The following is an 18,578-nucleotide window of genomic DNA, read 5'->3' as shown; positions in this document are numbered from 1 at the left end:
GCAGACAGTTCGTGAACTTTTTTGCTCTAAGTTTTGTTTTGTTTTCTTAATAAAATTGTTTCCTCATCTCATTTTTTGTTGCTTTTCTTTGTCGTTGTATTGATAACATTTGTATACGTTGAAGTGACCTTCATCAGAAGTAATGATAATAATTTCGACAGTATGTAGGGGAAGAGACGACAGGAAAGAAAAAAGTTCCAGACCGAAAAAAAGTTTATGGGGAGGGGGGCATAAAATGTGGAAGTATTGGCAACGATGTGTGACAACTACTTAGACAGCCGGGATTTGTGGAGTGACAAAAAGACAAATTCTGCTCCCATCCTCCCTGTAGGGAAATACTTACGGTCAATTAGTGTTTTATAGAATTTGTAGTTATTGAATAGTTCCAAATTCTGCTGAAGTTCTGAAATTTGTGTAATAAGTCCCAGAATGAGTTTTTTTCACATGTACATCTTTGTTGCTGTAATTAAAAAGCCCAAGTCTGAAAATGCTTGAAAGAAGTTTTATTTTACGGAGAACTACGCAGAAACGAGCCCCTACGAGTGCTGTAGTTGATTTAAAGAAAGAAAGAAAGCTCAAAGGAAGTTATTCACTTAACTTACTCATTTAAAGTTATTCACTTAACTTACTCATTTACAGAAAGAAAGAAAGCTCAAAGGAAGTTACTCACTTCATGAGAGCATAAACAGAAGTTAAAGAGTTCTTTTTTTGTTTCATCGTTGTTGTGTACAAAAATTAGAGACTACAAGGTTGCATTTAACGCTTTCTATGATGTAGCTTAGGAGATTATAAATTAATGCATCGCCACTTCGGGCTATGTTGATTTTCCCCCCTTATAGTGGGTTTATGGTTATTAATACGTAGATGGAACTCGAAGCCTGTTTTTCCACCGTAGTTTCCCTTTATTCAGTTTCTGCAATATATTAGGTAGATCACTCACATTTGGGCTATCACAATCAAGAGGGGGGGGTTAAATTGGAAGTTGCCGCCTGGGGGTGAATGTGTCGTTGGTATTGATGTTTTGACATATTTTACGTTTAAGTTTGTTGCATATTTTGTTTCTTTGAGGTTCAGGGCTGTTATGTATTTTTGTGGATATCAGTAGCAAATTGAGCTGTCGTTTTGCACTAATGAGGAGTTTATAGTATATTATCTTGAGGATAAGGCCTTGTTGCAGATGTTTAAATATCTATTTGAAAGGGTTGTGTGGTTTTATTCAAATCCAGATCTGCCACTGAATAACAACAAAGTGATCCAATGTCTACAACCAATGTGTACGCGTAAAAAGGATCTGTACAGACCCATCCAAATATGACACAGGTAGGAATTTTAGTCAACCACTTCCGCCACAGCAACTACCCCTCAAAATAATAAAAGAAGCTATCAGCAAAGCAGCATATGTAAGCAGACAAAATCTACTGACATACGAAAAGAATAAAATACCATCCCCACAAATACCAATGGTATTTGACTTTAACAGTAAAATGAAACACTGACTATAAAAGATGAATTGAAATATATTAGAATAAATTTGAGTACACATACCTGGATTCTTATATATTCTAATCCATCTATTATAGTCAGTGCTTAGTAAAAGTGGAACTGGTAAAAATGGCATGGGGAAAAATAAAAAAAGTGAATAAATTGGTAAAATGGCACTTTGGCAATGAAAAGTTTGGACCGTTCAAGGAGTGCATATTAAGCTCCCATTCCTCTAATTTAAAATATGGTTACCTTCCTCACCCCCAAATTAAATAAATACTATACACTTGTGTTATATAGTTAGCTGAGCAGAATAGAAATTATCTGTTATTTGTCTAATTATCTATCTATCTATCTATCTATCTATCTATCTATCTATCTATCTAGCTAACTGGCGAAGTAAACGAGTGGATGTGAACTATGTTTTCTTAAAGTTGTGAAAGGATGTAAAAAGTGTAAACTGCACAAGTCTGCAGCGGAAGGCCTAATAGCTGACCAGAAGGACGTGTCTGTCTGTCTGTCTGTTACATGTTCTAGTTAGCTGGATATAGAGTTTAGCTGGAATTCGGACGTCAAGCAGAACGGATCGTCTTCCCTTGGATGGGAGCTGACATGTCTCAAAATGGAGACTAAGAGCAACCCACAAACAGATATATTCACTTTTCATTTCTTCTGCGACCGACACATGGGAAGTGAAATAAAAACTATATAAAATCAATAATCGTCTTGGATTGTTTGAACGTTTGTCCAACAGGTCCTAACTCCATTCAAGAACAAATGAAATTTCCACGCTGACCAAAGGACAGAGGGCCATGATGCAGTTGAAAAGGTATGTCGAAATACATGTCTTACACACGAATGCATCAACACATATACGCACGACATTGATATGAACACCACCCCACTACGTAACATATGTCTTTTGGTACCGATTGTATAATATAAGTCTGTTTGGTACCATTACACAACACTTGTAGGGGTGGGGGCTAGTTTTCTTTTAAAATAGAGGCTAATCACGGTAAACGTTTATCGTGCCATTTTTTCTGTCGCCAGTTTTACCGGTGCCATTTTACCTAAATTCGAAGTTAGTTCCAACTTAAGTATACATCCCATTTCTTTTGACCTATATATTTATATGTTTATCAGAGTGTGTCGATAAATGAATCGTGCAAAACTGATAATATTCACTCTTTTGTCACCAATGACAAACATTTATATTTATCACGAATGTATTATTCAGATGTACATACAACATAACTAAAATACCGTATCTGCATCCATTAGAGACGGACGGCTCAGTTTTGTCGTTAGTTCGGTCTAGATATACGTAAAAAAAGTTACACCTTCGAAATCTATTGTGATTTTAAGTCCTAATTGGGACAGTTGTGGTGTTACTCGTTTAGGGAGTTTATCTAATGTAAATCCGCTGCAATTTCTTTGTGTTGATTTAGAATAAATATTCCCAGTAGCTCATGAGATAAGCTATGAGCATACTATCACAACGCGCCATTAAACTTGTTTTCGAGGTTTAATTTTGTTTACCTATGTTTTGTCATCGTAAATTATAGTTTCGATACGTATTTCACTTGTATCTGTATATCCACTAGCGAAGTAAGTTTTTATTTAAGGTTGTATTAGTAATAGAGGAGTAATTAAAAAAAATTACATGGAGGTCACCACTTATCAAGGTCCAGAAGCCACTCGGGGATAAGGGTTATTGTGTGTACAGTAATCAATGGGATAGTGTTGCAGAATTCGCTAGTATTGGAGATTTGATAAAGTGTCATTACTTATGGGTGCGGTTCATCAGGAATCTCTTTATGTTGGACTTGAAGACATCCATATTGAAGTCAGGAGGGAAACAGGCAAGCGGTAGGGAGTTCCACAGGCGTGCAGTTCTAAGAAAGAAGCTTTGTTCATGGAATCTACGTTTTGATTTAGGCTCAGATAAAGAGTGTGGGAAATTGTTGACAGTGGTTTCAGCTATACGGGTGTTTATCGTGAAAGATTGGCGAGGGGGGACCAGAGATTGGAGCTCTGATGAGAACCTGCCATGGAAAGACCGATAAAACAAAGATAGGCTCGCGACGTCTCTTCTGTGGGAGAGAGGTTGAAGGGAAGAGAAAAGGGCATCCTCCACTAAGCCACGAAGTCTATTTTGTACTCTGTCAAGGCAGGATAGGCTGTTTTTAGCAGCTCCTGCCCAGATGTGGCAGCAGTACTCCATCCTTGGACGTACTTGGCTTTTATATAGATAGAGAATGTCGTCAGTAGTGAGATATCTTCTGGAGCGGTAGAAGCATCCCACCATTTTTCCATCGACCTTGGCAACAGACTTGATGTACATGTTCCATTTCAGATCAGGAGGGAAGGTCAAACCTAGAAGCTTATCAAAACATGGGGCTTCCCCTAGACGAGAGCCATCCATTTCAATTGATGCCAGTTTTATTAATCATGTTTTTAAACCATAATGTAGTAGATTCAGGGTTTATATAGGTTTGCATAATTTTGATTCGTTGGTTAATATTTTGTACGTATTTGCTGATAAGTAATATTTCATTTTCAACAAATTGTAACAGTCAAAGTACACGTTACTAAAGTTTACCTTATGGTCCTTTAGAGTGATGAAAGCTTAATATTTGACTAGTTGTTCCGCTCTATTTTTATTTTAAATTCCATATGACTTTGGCTTCATGATTGATATTTCATAAGCATTTCGCGCTAAATGGTATTTTATTTTTATAGTGACTTGATTAGAGTTAAGAAAGATGTTTTTAAAGTATTTAAAAGCAGTCTCTTGTGCGTCATGAGTAAGTTGCTTGAATCCGTGATGAACCAAGAAGTTGTCACCTTATCTTAACAATTTACTCAATGACAAGTAATATGGATTTCGTCATGTGCTGATGTGCTGGCGGTAATATCACACAGGATCAGTAAATTTATTGACGGGAGCTTCGTTTCTAGACAAATAGCTCACAAGATTTGACACAAAGGTTTACTTTACAAGCTAAATAGCTATAGAATATCTGGAAATGTTATTCCTGCAATCAAATGTTTTTCTAATATGTTTTAAAAAGTAGTTATTGATGGACAAAAGTCAGAAGCACGTAATACTAGGTTTAACTCGGGTACTCACTTTGCCCCAATTAAAAAAAAACGGCTCTCTCTTTGAAGAAGATTCTAGGACTGACCTTCAGTCCAGGCCTAAAATGAAATACTTATATCAAATAGTTGTAAAAAAAACGGATGTCTCATTCTACCTTATAGAACTAGCTCTGTAGAACGGAAATGCTTCTCTGCTTATTAAAACGGCCGTTTTCAAGTCCAATGTTAACAAGTTCTAACAAGTTGAGCTTTGTTTTATGATAATCAGGTTCTGTCCTATTTTAGCCATCGTTATCAATTATCACGGATCTGTGTAAGCGTTCATTTGACACTCATTAATCTCATCCTTAAGTAGCCCTGGGACCTTGAAAAGATATATATGATTATTCTAAAGTAATCTTAATTCTATGCATACAGTTATTTGCTATTTCACTTCCACAGTTTAATAAGTTTTCATGCCTTTTAAAGTTTAGGATTTCGAATTTCTCATTTAGACATAATCTACACAAGTCATCTAAATTCATAAATACAATGGTTTGTACTATTTTCCACTCGACAATCGGTGACGTTCACTTTCTTTATCTCTCAGTAATCGCTCTCTAGTGTTATTTTATTTGACATTATTGCTATAATTTATGGTCGTAATATCTTGTATTAAAATAAAGTATACATTTTTAATAATAATAATAATAATAATAATAATAATAATAATAATAATAATAATAATAAATAAACTAACTAAATTAATATAACATTTAAAATATAAACAAAAATAAGAAAACGTATCTAAGCGCATCCAGGTTAAAGCAAGTTCACCTTTTGGTACACAAAGAGGGATGACTTAACCATCTCCAAAATTAGAAAAAGGAAAGTGAGACAGAAGTCACCTAAACTTTTGTCTGATAAAAGCCTGGCTATTCGCTAGTGAACACATCAGCGAGCATAAAAAAGAATCTGATTGATTAACTAGAAAAATTAACATCACATGTATATACGAATTGACTTAAATAAGTTTCCAGACTTTTTTCGTATAGGCACTTTTATTGATAATGCATATATGAAACTCAAGTCCGTCTCGAAGAAATCTCCTTCGGCTGCAATGTACTTGTACCTTTTGAACAACTTATCGAAAGCCCCATGGAAGTCCTCTTGTGTGAGCGTGTCAATGACTCTCGTCACAGCCGTTATCTATTCAATTGTCTCATAACAACAACATCTAAGATTACCTTGAGCTTAGGGAATAATCAAAATCCCCAGGGAGCAAAGTGTGGGCTATAGGAAGAGTGAGGAATTGTCTAAGTGCCTATCTTGATCAAATAGTCTGTGACAAGGATGGAGTTGAGGACTGATGCATTGGGATAAACTTCGCGCAAATCTTTCGCATAATTATGTTTACAGTTCCCACACTGATATCAAACTGTGCACGTATTGTCTCTATAGACACACGACGGTCCTTGTACACAAAATTCTTTATTTGGCCAATCAAGGCTGGTATTTTTATTTCCTTACTCCTCCCACATCTCTCATCATCCTTCATAGACTCCCTGCCTTCCTTGAATCTTTTATTTCATTCAAAAACTAATGCTCGATTTATGCAAAATGATCCAGAAGCAATCTGAAGCATTCCATACGTTTCTGTGACATCTTTTTCAAGTTTAAAACAACATTTTATTGAATATCGTTTTTCTAAGGTGTCCCCACTACCAGATTGCATTTTTGAAATTCACAAGCTGTGACAATCAAGCTTTAATAGAGAATATTCCAATTCCTGCTGTAGCTGTTCATTTGGACCTGAAATCATAAAAATTGGTCAGTCATCTCATAAAATATATAGCAATAACATACTGAATTTTCAAGAGTCTACGACAGTTTTAAATGATTGTACAAAAAGTTAGGAAACTTATTGAAGGCACTTTGTATATAAACACACTGGAACATCGATTCCATGCATTAACCTGACGGCCCCTTATGAGGATGAAACACGAAAAATTCAGTGTAACTTAACTGACATCGATTTTTCAGAGGTTTATATATAAATTAATTAAATAAGTTCAAATGTAAAATTTATCTTCAAATAGTAAAAATAGACAATGTTGTTTTTTTCAAAAGTGCTGAATAATTAGTAGAGCTTTTATATAAGTAGATCGATCAATCGTCAAGTGTTAAATAATAATAAATATTATAAAAATTATTGAACCCCTGATGTTTATATAATTTTACTGATATAATATATTGTTGTTTTTTCTCATTCTTTATCCATATATTTCATTATATCTATCTTTATGTCATTTCATATTATCCCGACTAATATATCGGTGTATCTATTAGAGCGTGTCTATTAATAATTACTAAACAGTGCAAAAGATATCATAATCATTCTATTGTTACAATTTTGTTAAGATTTGTATTTGTTACGAATGTCTTATCCAGATATATATTGTACTTGATGCTAATATGGCATCCGCACCCAGTATTGACACCTGGAGGAAATGAAAAGAAACGCACAGAAACACAAAAGGGATAATTCATGTGTGCACATGCTCACACATCAGTTTGTGCCTGCATTCAAATAACAGTAGGAGGCGATTGCTTACAAGACGTTCTTAAGACTAATACAAATTTTCACGCTTTCACAAAATCGTTTAGCCTTTGTAACATCTATATATGAAGAGATCGAATACACAACGCGATAAAACAGCATTTTCAAAATTACTAGTGCCTGTTATGATTGTGGCATATCAACCATTTCGTGTTCCTATTTACTTGCCTCCCCACGAAGGCAGAGTTAGACACAAGGTTGGTTTTTAATGTAGGGAAAATCCGGCTCCCCAAAATGGGGCACTCTGGATAGGAACAAAAATAAAAATTGTCCCAGTCATGCAGAATTTCTCCTCCACTGACCGAGGACAGAAAAGGTAAAGTGTAGCACCAGAAAAGATACTACACAGTAGACTTGGTCTGAAGGTCAAGAAAGAAAAGTAAAGAATCAACCATTTCGTGTTATTTAATGTCGAATCCAGTCATTTTGGTAAAAGATTTTATACTTCAAGTTCTTTATATCTTCAAATATTTATGTATTTTTTTGTAAAGGAAAATTGTTTTATTTCTTTTTAACTTTGCAGAACATGATTGAGTTTTGTAAAGGGAAAAGAAAAACAATGACATCAACGTTTGGTGCATTTTAGGCCAGGAAGCCAGTATTAGACAGCATGATCCGGTAACACTAGTTCGAAATTACTAAGCTATCACTAACACTCTACTAACACTCTACTAACACTCTACTATATCCCCAAAGGATGTTATACTTTTCATTTGCTCTCAATTAAAATAAGCTCTTAGTCGATGTTTAGATTTGATGTGATCATCCTATTACTGTTAAATTCACAATTCAAAAGGAATTATATTTATTGTGTTTTGCATCCGAATTCTTCATATGTACACGTCAATCTATTTAAACTACTCTGGTGCTACCAAATGAGACTCTCTGAAGATACCGGCTTCCTGACTTAAAATACACTACAAATTGATGTTATTTTTTTTTCCTTTACTTTTGCAAAACTCATAATCAGAAACAAATACAATCTCCCCCTACAAAACAACCAAACCAAATCAAACCCCAAATTCTCAACGTTGTACCTGTGTGAACTGTTTTTTTTTTTAACCTAAACAACATTAAAAATAAAAGCGTGAAAAACTTTAAAATATCCAAGAAGAGTAAAGAATGTGTCTCTCACATTCGTCAACATTGCAGCACTAGTTAAGAAACACCAGGCACAACTGCCTCATTGATATTCAACATTAATATTTCGTACAAGATATTGAATACAGGATACAGTTAATTTATGTGAATAAAAATTGTCTTCATATATTCGTATTGTTTTTATTTTTTATTTTATTGCATAATGGCTTTATAGGTGGAAAAAATTAATTTTTTTTTTGTGATAGATGTGCCGCAAAAATTAAAAAAATAAATCATGTGGCGTCATGTTTGGTCAAGTAAAACTTAAAAGCCTACTCTGCTATTTAATACATCGCTGGAGAAAGTACAATAGAATTTACACATTTCCAAATTGTATCAGTAAAAGTGATGTTGTCGCCACGAAAGAACTTGAAACCGTTACGCTAAGTATATACATAAGTATATAGGCGTCTATAAAAATTACACTAAATACCACTTCCACAAAAATAGGAATAAACTAACCGTTCGTTCTAATTGGCTTATAAGTTTGGATTGGTTTGGTTTGGTTGGTTGTTTTTGTTTTACGGCATATCAACCCTTTTCAGGTTATTTAATACCGAATCCAAAGATTTTGAAGAAAGATTTTTTAATAGAATATATTTGTTGTTTTCAAGTCGGTTTCTATTTAACCCATAGTTGGGACCCTAACAGGTACTACCACTCTGGGTCAGAGCGGACCTGGGAGCAATGCCAATTAAAGGGTGGCTCCACACTCCCCAAGCCCGCAAGCTGGGGCTTCACCACTGGATATAGTTTAAGGTCATATCCAGGACCTTGGTTTGTAAAATAGGGGGGAAGTTAATAATACACGTAAAACAACCGAGAATTATAAGCATTTAAATTATTTCTATTTCAACTTTATTAATAAACTAGCAGAAGGATGCCCGCATTTGCTGCTCGTAAAATGCACTTGAATATGCACTGGAAAATATTCTCATATAAACATTGTTTGTTTTGCAGTTTAAAAAAATGAAATTCGACTTCTTCCGATGGATATAAAATTAAAAAACAATCCACTTACTGTTATATTTTGTTGGATTAAAATTATCCCAATGGGCAATTATTATGATTGCAATTATATAATTATCAAAATGCAGAATTGTTTTGTTCTCTTTAGAATAATAAAAAAAAACATGCACAATCTAAGGCAACGAAAACTATTTTTATAGCCACGTGGTTGAACACCGGGAACTTTCTATACCTACATGTTGATCTGGTAATGACGGCACGCATGTTCATTGGTTTTATCTATTGGTAGCCGTGCTTTTATGCAACGTCGTTTACGCGAGCTTGTAATGACTTACAAAAGATGTCAGCGAAAAAAATCGCCATTCCCCGTACAAAAGTGCCCAGTTGAGGATGAACGAATTAATGCTTTTGGCCAATTTTTCGATATTTGTCGTCTGAAGGGTCGAGCTTTAAAATGGTACCGATCTCATCAAAATCCATCGGTTCTGTCGAAAGATTTTGCGAGACATACATACATATATGCATGCATGCATACATTCATACATTCATACATACATTTAAATAGATAAGTGAGATTTATATTATAGAAGATTATATTGGGTCCAATATATAAAAGTGATTTAAAACGTTGAAAAAAAAAAGATAACTCGTGCACCACCACCGAGAATCGAAACAAAAACGTTTAGCCTACGATTCACTTTTTCCTTTATATTAATGCCAGAGCTGTGAAGACATGTTTGCTGCAAGACTAAAAATTTAAACATGAACCAATAGTTATTACGTTACGTATGCATATTTGTAATGCCGTCGTTCGACCTTCATCTAGCAAATTCCATTTTTCTTTAATTTTCACACTTTTGCATCGATTTTCCGCAGCTAAGAGCCAAATATAAAGTTTCGCATAAGTCTGAACACACTATATATTAAGTTTCATGTCTGTCAGAGGAGTTTGGGAGGCAAAATTTAAAAAATATATACATACACATACAGACATATGGATAGAAAGATGTTTGTGTTTGCTGTAACCTTTTTACGCAAATGTTACGCAAATATAAATCATATAAAATATCTGCGTGAATAATATTACACGCAATAGTTTACTAAAGATGATTATCCCATAAGAAAACCGAAAAACTAATAGGAAATTAATTAAAATGAATGCTTTAAAGAATATGCAAATTATCATTTTTTTTGCAGATGCATGCAATTCCACGACCCATATATAACAGAGTTGTATTTTCTTTTTAAATGTATAGAAAAAGGGGTTTTTAATGTGACTATCAATACAAATATATATATATATATTATATATATATATATATATATATATATATATATATATATATATATATATATATATATATATAGGAGTATAGATTAATGATTGCCAGTTGTTTGTTTTGCAGTTAAAAAAAATGAAATTCGACTTCTTTTAAAATTCTTTTTAACTCGCTTTATATTTTAGCTGAAAAGCTGCGCTACTACTAAGCAATAAATTGTAACATTATACCATATGTCAAATTGTGTCAAGATTTCCACCAACACAAGAAATGTGCCTGATCGCATGACATCCACTTATCAAGGCCCGGAGGCCACTCAGGGATAAGGGTTATTGCGTGTACAGTAATCAATGAGATAGTATTGTAGTAATTATTAGTATTGGAGATTTGATAGAGTGTCTTATTTAAGGGGGCGGTTTATCAGGAATTTTTTTATGTTGGACTTGAAGACATCCAAGTTGTAGATTCACTAATCCTATGAGATATAATCATTAGCACATCTGCTATAGATCTTGCGGAGCGGAAACCATATTGCAAGTCACTAAGAAGGTTGTTTCTACTGAGGTGGTTGACTACTTCTTTATTTAATATGGATTCCAACAACTTACTCATGACACACAGGAGACTAATTGGTCTGTACTGGCAAATAGTCTGGCCTTGTCTGATGCTGACGAGATGACCTCAGGTCCATTGATGATGGTTGGGATTGACCGCACGCTTCTGTTCAGGATCCGATTTGCTATTTGCCAAAACTGGTGGGAACCAAGCCGCTGCTCAGCTACTTTGGATTTAACGGACTGAGCATATAGCTCTCTTGCAATTTTTATTACTCTTTTACAGTGGTTGCTGGCAGTCCTGAAAGCAGCTTTAATCTCAGTATATCTATTACGTTGGTAGATATGGAAAAAGTGATTTCTGTGCGCGATGGCAGCAGCACATTCTGGGGAGAACCATGGCTGGCTGTTAGGTTTTTGTTGGAATTTTTTAGATGGTATGAATCGGTCTATGCCTACAATTAACCACTCGGTCCGGTTTGATACTATAGAGGACACACCCTTTTTAAACATGGAATGCAGAGGTAGGTCAGATATGAATGTACGGAATCTATCCCAGTCAGCCATAGAGTATCGATATACAGTACGGTGGAGAGGTACGCCTGAAAACTTATTACATTTCATTTTTAACTTAACTGCTACAACGGACAGGTCGGAGGATCCCAGAGGAGATAGAACGGAACATGAACATAGCTCAGGGGAAGTTGTGAGGAAAAGGTCTAGAAGGCTTGCATACTGACCGGTAGTATCGGGCACACGGGTGAGTTCGTGAACAATCTGAGTGAGGTCATAAGCAGTGGCAAAATCATGACAGAACCTCCCCTCGTCATCGGTCTTATTTGAGTGGGTCAGCTATTCCACATTATGGATATTGAAATCACCGCAAATGTGAACGTTAGCCGAAGGATGAGCAGACAGCATGTGGTCAATTTTCTCAGATATAATCTTAAAGATAGTAACTCAGCTGTTGTGGGGGCGATAGAGGGCAAATATAAATGCAGTGGTGTAAGCAAGTGCAACCCGGAAGCACATATAAGGTAAATTAGGGTCTTCTCTGGAGATATCCCTACCACATGGAAAGCCATCTTTAATGTAGGCACATATTCTATGCCCATGGTGATCTTGGGGGTCAGATTTAGATGTTGTTAGAGTATCCTTTAATTATGAATTCGTCTAGGGAAGTGGTTGGCCCTATGCCAGTTTCACTTAGAAAGAATATGTCCGGTTTCATCTCCTGTAATTATGTTTCAACCTCTGGAAAGTTGGAACGTAGACCCCTGATGTTGAAGAAGGAGACCTGGTAGTAGGGGTCTACGTTGGAAGATGGGGTTCTAGATTTATTCGTGTTTTTTTTTTTTTTTGAGATTTGTCATGGTTAGGTTTGTGGACCAGGTCGATAGACTTGGTTGGAGCAGGACAGAGAGGGAAAGTAAGAGAAAAAGACAAGAATTATTTTTGGAGCACATGATAAAGTAAAGCCGTAACAATTAACCACTAGTATGGCATCGAGAGGCCTTACCAGAAACTACTATATGGTCCAGAATCCATTCACCAAATGGCAATACAGCAGCCTCGGTACTTTGCACCTGCTGATAGAACAGCCTCTTTAGTGGTTAATCCAAGGTTCGGGTCCCTGACTATCAGGCGGATAACGTCAGCCCAGATGAAATGTTTACCTCCAGCACCCTTACTAGGGACATGACAACAAGGATAGACATAGAAACAGAAATTTTCCAACATCTCAGGCTACTGTTCACAAAGTACTACCGACCTGGAAAGCAGGTTTTTATCACCCTCTGTCAGAAAAATCACTCATTGGAAATGAGGACTGAAGGGCAAAAAAGGAGAAGCGAGAGTTACTGGAGCTTCCGATAACACATCCACATGCATTCTCTACTCTCCATTAAAAAAATGGAAGAAAAAAAAGGAAGAAGATTATTAATATATACTTAGTATAAGTCCGTTGCCCCATTCTCAGCTTAGGATAGTACTTGAAGATATTCTCCCCTCCCATGTTAATGCATGGATACTTTTTGCCTTTATCTACCTCGAGCTAGAATGTTCGAGCATTCCAGTTCCACCCCATAATAAATATGGTATAATGGAACTTTTATCAAATTGGAAAGTCTGGTTATTTTAACTCGTTTAAAAATCTGGTTAAGAAGTAATACCTTTACGGTTACGTATTAAGTTTAGACTAGCTAGAAGTAATGCATACTTTAGAGAGAGAGAAAAAAAAGCCGGGCGTTTTTGAGTTCTGATAATATGCAGGTATAATTTGGGAAATGTTCAATTTCATGGGAGACTTTTTTCTCTCGTTTTAAATATAAGAAAAATATTGGTTAATAATAGTATATTTGACAAAAAAGATTTAGGAAAAAAAAAGATAAATAAAAAGAAAACAAAACAAATATTCAGGATTAAATTTGACAAAAAAGATTTAGCAAATATTCAGGATTAAAGTCAATGCTGGAATAAGGAAAAAATAAAACAAAAGTTTGCAATACACAGAATGTTAGTGTTTTTAGATTAGTAGACTTCAAAAGATACGGATAGAAAAGTTTCTTAGCTTTGGGTCCGCGGACTTTGACTTAGCTTTCTTGAGTTCATAGCGTAAAAGGAGGGGATGCTAGCCAGTCAGTCTGGTTTTATGCCGATATTTAAAGGGTATGTTGTGTGGTGGTGGTGGTGGGGGAATCTTGGTGAGTTTTGTATTTTTATTTATTTTTTTTAAATTCAACATTGAATTATCTACCTCATGCCAGAATGTTCGACCATTCCAGCTCCATCCCATAATAAATATGCTATAATGGAACTTTTACCAAATTGGAAAGTCTGGTTATTTTAACTCGTTTTAAAAAAAAAACTGGTTAAGAAGTAATACCTTTACGGTTACGTATTAAGTTTAGACTTGTCAACAAACAGTCGTAAACCAGCCTACCTCTCTCTCCATGGCAAGTAAACGCCTACTGTACATACCCGGAATGCTAAAAATTAGAAAGTATTTTTATAACTCAAAAACTTATTGTTCATGCTTTCATGTGTACCTTTTTTTCTCTTATGTCTAATCATAATCATAGCCTTCATCGATCCAAGTATTTCATTATCTCTTTTTTATTATCTTTCTTTAAATAATCGTTTAACTATTTTATTACAAATCACTGTAGCTCTCTTTGTAGCGTTATATCATAGCACCAAATCGACGTAAATCTTGGATAGCCCCCCCTCTCTCTCTCTTTCTCTCTGTGTCTTGTATATATACGTGTCTGTATTTCCCACACGTGGCAATAGATATTACATAGGCTCGTGCATCGTTCACTACTGTATATAACAGTGTCTTTGATGTCTAACGAATGCGTGTATACAGTGTATAGAAATATTTAATTGTGTCCTGCATGTATATAAAATGTTCATTGTGATGCAGGCGTTTCTTCACAAATACGCATAGTTAAAAAACGTTATGCATAAACTTTTACAGACTGCTTCCATACAAACGAGGGATAATATATATGTCTGCTTGTCTCAGACCAAAAGAGACATATCTTCTTACTTATCCAACCCCCGAAAGGACGCCATAACGAGTTATATTTTACACGGGTTTTATTCGTCTTATGTCGGAGTCAGGCACGAGGACTCTCTTTTCACATCGATACAAAATAAAAATAAATATTTCCTTTTTCCATGGAGTTTCAAAAAAATAATTTTTATATACCAGCTATAATTTTGTTGGTTAGCACAAAAAAACTCAAGAAAACATCAAAGTATGAGAGAAGAAATATTCTAAAGGTATAAAATGTATAAAATTCTGAGGATAGCGTATAGCTCCGAAATATTGATTTTAAATAAATAAATAAATATGTCTTTATTTTTCGTAATATTACGTTGTAATTTGGCTTTCAAACGTATCTCTAACGGAATGAGTTTTCTTACTTAGGATTTCTGACTAAAATGTTTAAGAACAGAATAGGACAAAATAAAATTTAACATATATTTACTAAAAATATATTAAATAAAAAATTTAAAAATTGATATTAAAATACGGTACCAATGTTTTTATGGCCTTCTGTATAGTTTTAAATAAATAAATATTAAGCTCTTATATTGAATTTTTTTCTTTGTAACCGTTCCCGTTAAACAGTAAACAAATATATATATATATATATATATATATATATATATATATATATATATATATATATATATATATATATATATATATATATATATCTCAATAAAGAATAGCATCGAGTCCAGATATGCAGATGTACTTAGAGAGAGTAACAAGATCCAAATAGTGAAATTGGATGAGACTTCAGTAAAATCCGGAAAATGTATGGATATTGTTTTACGGTCTAATTACGCCATCGTACGTTGTGCCTCAAGCTGATTACATTTTTTTTTTTTTTTACATATCTGTATTTTCTTTAGAACATTACTCCTCTCACTGGGGAGATTTAAAACTATGTACTAACCAGAAAAATTATAGCGAGGCCATGTTTAATTTTGCTAACTGTTTTTCCTCTGAGGAAAAAGGCCATACTTTACAACTCCATGAAATAAGGAAATAATTATCTTTATTTCGTATCTCTTGTTCTATAATGAATGTTGTAGATTGTAACCTGGAAAATTTTAACTTCCTTTCACACACACACACACACACACACACACACACACACACACACACACACACACACACACAATTACTAGGAGACCGCCCGGCTTTGCCCGGTCGTAAAATACGCATACATATGATACTTTAATTTATGCAAATTTCATATTTATTATTTTTATTATAGAGCCAATTCTCTATTGACTGTTATATTGCACCCAATATACAGCAGTGATTTAAAAAGGTAATAAGTAATGACCAGGGTGCCATCAGCTACAAACGAAACAAAAACATTTACTTCTCCAGCGTTATTCGCTGTCCTCTGAACAAAGTTCACATGCATATGAAAACTTCGCAAATTAACAGAATTAAACGAATAAATGTATGCATAATAATTATAATAATTTATAATAAATATAAATGAATTAAACGTATAAATGTGCATGCGTAAAGACTAAAAATTAGTTCAACTTACGCCTGCCGAGTTTCAAGTTTACAAATTTGACCCCTTAACAACTTTTCTTCCGGCTAAAACCACATCGAATTTGTTCCACACATCCGAATCTCCTATATATGAAATTTCCAAGGAAAGACCAAGATTATTCAAGAATGTCGGGTTGAGTTGACAATAAAACTCCGGCATCCGTCTTTGATAGGAAATACAATAGTTTTCTCGTAATTTCTGGCACATTGTTTTCTTAGCTCTTTATATCTTTTCAATTTGTGATGGTTTGCTCAGTCAAATTTTTCATCAGATTGAACCCTGAAATGAAATAAAACATATTTTGAAATTAACGGACTAAATGACGATATCCATGTGCTAATCTGTTAAAGCTTTTTTACATTAGAAATTCAAGCCGACGTTCCAAGCCGAATACAACATGCCAGTTGATGCAACCATCAGACAATAACAATCTCTACCTATTTTTACACAAGGACCTTGGACTAATTCCTTCTTTAACTAAACGAACAATTTTAATGAATGCTTCATCAGCAATCTCATAATATATCTTCAAAGCCTCTGCAACAATCTCCAATACTTCATTGTGTCTCCACATATAGTTTTTCTCAGAGCATGCTCGCATCCAGTGAGAATATGTTTGAGGCTGGTAGTTTTCTAAATGATCGTACTCAATCGAATATAGTAATTCCCAGACATGAACATTAACTCGTATTAGTAAGAAATCGTAGACTGCTTTTATGAGATAAATTTAATTTTTAGGCTTCTTTACTGGAGGTCATGTTACGTGATTTTTCTGTTTGTTGCACTTTCCCGTTTGATCTATGCATCTCCTTTGCCTACAGAAGTTGCAATATGAATTGCTTCTAAAGCCATTTACTTTGGTTTACAGGGAATTCTTTGGATTACCAATGCTGTGTATCTGCTCTTGTACATGCCACACGGCTAATTATTTCTTCCACCCTAAAGGTGGACCTTGCATCTTCTGTAACTCTCGTCTTCCATATTCTATAACTTGTTTCGTCGTCCATTTTCAACTACTTATTATGGATGATGGGCAATTTTCACTAGTTTATCCCCATGGTCAAGTAGCATCTGGAGAAATTGCGCTTTATCTAATTTAATTCTAATTAATGTTATTCAACAGACGATGACGTCGAAAGTTTTAGCTCCATTGATGATCTGTGTATTACCAATTTTGTCAAGGAATTAGGCATTCCAGTTATTTTTCCATAAACTTATTGATCAAGTGCTCTATTATTTCAACTTTTGTAAGTGACACCTCCTAAACAATGAAAACTTTAACAACATAAATATTTTATAACTGATTGTGAACACAATCAATTAGATAGTGATCTTGGAGTTTCTTTGATTAAAATTTTTTTTTGGAACTGCAGTCGTAAGCGGTCGGAGTTTATCTTTACACAAACTTAAATTTATAGAGCTAGAAAAAGAAATACTTTTACCAAGTTACTCATGCTGCAAATATCCATAAAATATACTCATATAAACCCTTTTGCTTCAATAATAGGGCAGTCGAAATACTATTTTGCTTTTATCTAAGACGATAAATAATAAAATGTAATATTAGATTCTTTTCTACAAAATTATTACGAATTATATTTTTATTTGCTAGTTAAAATATTCTGAAGTAAATGTTAACAACGTTTTGTGCTATTCTCCCAGCAACATTATTATAGATTAAAAACTAGCTACTTGTAGGCGTACAGAATATCGAACATAACTTAAAACTAAGGCGAGGAAATGCGCTCGCACAATACATACGACGAGTGAACCTTTAAAAATACATAACCCACCGCACAGAAACGCTGATTGCTGCAATCAAAACAGGTTACTGCATTAATTGCATATTTAAGTTTAAATAGCAAAATAATAGATTACATTTATTAGCGAAGGAAGAAAAACAAATTAGCGTAATTAGAACCATTTTACATCGATCTTAAGCTTATATTATACAGCGTGTTGTCAAGAAAAATAATTCCGCCATATTGTTGAGATTGGTTAACCAAAAATAATCAACTTTTCTAAAAAAAGAATGAATACTTATATTTTAAATATTATTTAAAAGAAAACACAGGAATTAAAAGATTAATTTGGGGAACTTTGATTCATTAGTGTTACAACTATTTCCTTAATTGCTAACCCTACCTCTTTCGTAAATACAATATTTTTTGCGCTCGTACGAGTACTCGCTGCTATTTTCATTTTTTTAGGAGGGTTAGTTAATTGGTTTTGTTTGCTTGAAACATTTTTTAGAGCTCAATACTCTTACCATAACACCTCTCCACACCCGGGCAACGTCGGGTACCCTAGCTAGTCTATTATATGAATCTCAACTGTCTGTTTGTGTGTTTGCATG

The sequence above is a fragment of the Euprymna scolopes genome, chromosome 15 (genome assembly GCF_053919585.1).
Source record: "Euprymna scolopes isolate OS-2025 chromosome 15, ASM5391958v1, whole genome shotgun sequence".
In the NCBI taxonomy this organism is placed as follows: domain Eukaryota; kingdom Metazoa; phylum Mollusca; class Cephalopoda; order Sepiida; family Sepiolidae; genus Euprymna; species Euprymna scolopes.
Note: the sequence above shows the minus strand (reverse complement) of the source record.